The sequence below is a fragment of the Octopus bimaculoides genome, chromosome 13 (assembly GCF_001194135.2).
Source record: "Octopus bimaculoides isolate UCB-OBI-ISO-001 chromosome 13, ASM119413v2, whole genome shotgun sequence".
NCBI classification, from domain to species: domain Eukaryota; kingdom Metazoa; phylum Mollusca; class Cephalopoda; order Octopoda; family Octopodidae; genus Octopus; species Octopus bimaculoides.
This window is the reverse complement of record NC_068993.1, coordinates 58,774,832-58,776,552: the sequence shown is the minus strand read 5'-3', so window position 1 is coordinate 58,776,552 and position 1,721 is coordinate 58,774,832. Positions and strand designations below refer to the sequence as shown.

The 1,721-nt window shown below is 34.6% G+C and overlaps 1 protein-coding gene across 1 annotated transcript in view; it reads right to left on the bottom strand.

The window, feature by feature from the left end:
• LOC106876689 (protocadherin Fat 1) overlaps window positions 1-1,610 on the bottom strand; it is a gene marked incomplete at its 3' end in the record, with an annotated part of 182,635 nt that extends 181,025 nt beyond the window's left edge. Inside the window, exon 1 of the mRNA XM_052972267.1 lies at window positions 1,025-1,610. The remainder of the gene's footprint in view (window positions 1-1,024) is intronic.
• Window positions 1,611-1,721: the final 111 nt, after the last annotated feature.

Genomic DNA, 1,721 nt, shown 5'->3' with positions numbered 1-1,721 from the left:
TATATATATATATATATATATATATATATATATATATGGACACTCACAGATTACAATACACGCATATGCATATATTTGTATAGCCGCTGGCACAGTTGTATGGTCAAGTTTGTTTCGAAAACCACGTGGGCGGTTATGGGTTCGATTCTACTGCACAGTAGGCTTGGCTTGCCTAAGAATATACTATAATACCAGGTTGTTTATACGATGTATGTGTGCTGTCTGTGCGTAAGTGTTTATAAATAAAGATCGTAAAGCGGACAATGTTTATATGTATATATATATATAGAGGTGTGTGTGTGTGTGTGTGTGTGTGTCCTTCCTTTATGTCCCGTATTTATCAATGTCTCTGGGTATATATGTATATCTATTGCTATCCGTGTATATGCTACTATATACCCAAAGTACGCGAGATAAAGTTAAGCTTCAGTTATCAGGCTGACAACAATAGCATGAACAAGAACTGAAGGCACACACACACACACACACACATATATATATCCACACACGATCAGGAAAAACGAACGCACTAATATGCGTGTGTTGTTTGTCTGTGCATATATATATACGTGTATGTGTACGTGTATGTGTGTGCTAGGGTCAACACACGCATGTATCACAGACACACACTGGCTTAAACTTGCACACAATAAACATTGTTTATATATACTCATGCATGTGTGTATGTGTGTGTGTGTGTGTGTGTAACATATTACTCATATATACATAAATCCACACACGTACATATGACAATAGCTTAAAGTAACTAGAAACTGTACTCGCATCACGCATTGTACTTACATACATTACATACTCTAACAAACATACATACATACGTACGTATATATTTAATGAAACCTATGTCTTATACATAAACCTTATTACACGTTTTATGTCACAGACGTACATTAAATATTTCGATGTTCACTAACAATTATATTTACATATAATCATATATATATATATATATATATATATATATATATAACGTGTTTATAAAACTAAAGGCTTTGTCAGAACTTACCTTTGGTGTCATCAAGTTGTATTAGATTCCATGAAAGCAAACGGAAAGCCAAGCAAAACAATATATATGTAAATAAAATATATTATATTATATTATATAAATATATATATATATATATATAAACACTCAATATATATATATATATATATATTATATACACACTTATATGTGTGTGTTTATATACAAATGTGTTTGTATGTATTTATATATACAAATGTGTATGTTTGTTGTCTGTGTTAGTGTGTGTATATATATATATATATATAAATCCCTTTAAATGTCCAAGTAAGACTCCAAAAAGCAGACAATGCTTGGTTTTTCTGTACACTCCTGCATAAAAGCTCCTGTGTGTGTGAGTGTAAGTCTGTAGAGAGAGTGACTGCGAGAACAGGCAGGCATCATAAGCTAAAACTGCTCAGTCTACGTGAGTGAGGGTGTCTGCCGCTTGTGAGTGTAGGTGTGAGTGAGTGTAGTGTACGTGTGTGTGTGTGTGTGTGTGAGAGAGAGAGAGTATGAGTGTATGAGAACGAGTGACAGAGTGAGAGAGGTAGTGGTGGTTGGTGTGTGTGAGACGGTGGAAGACTGACAGTGTCCGCCGCACTATCTCTCTCTCTCTATCGGTTTATCTTTTGTGTGTGTGTGTGTGTGTGTGTGAAGTAAAGAAAGTGTGTACGAGGGGAGGGTTAGAGGGTAAAAT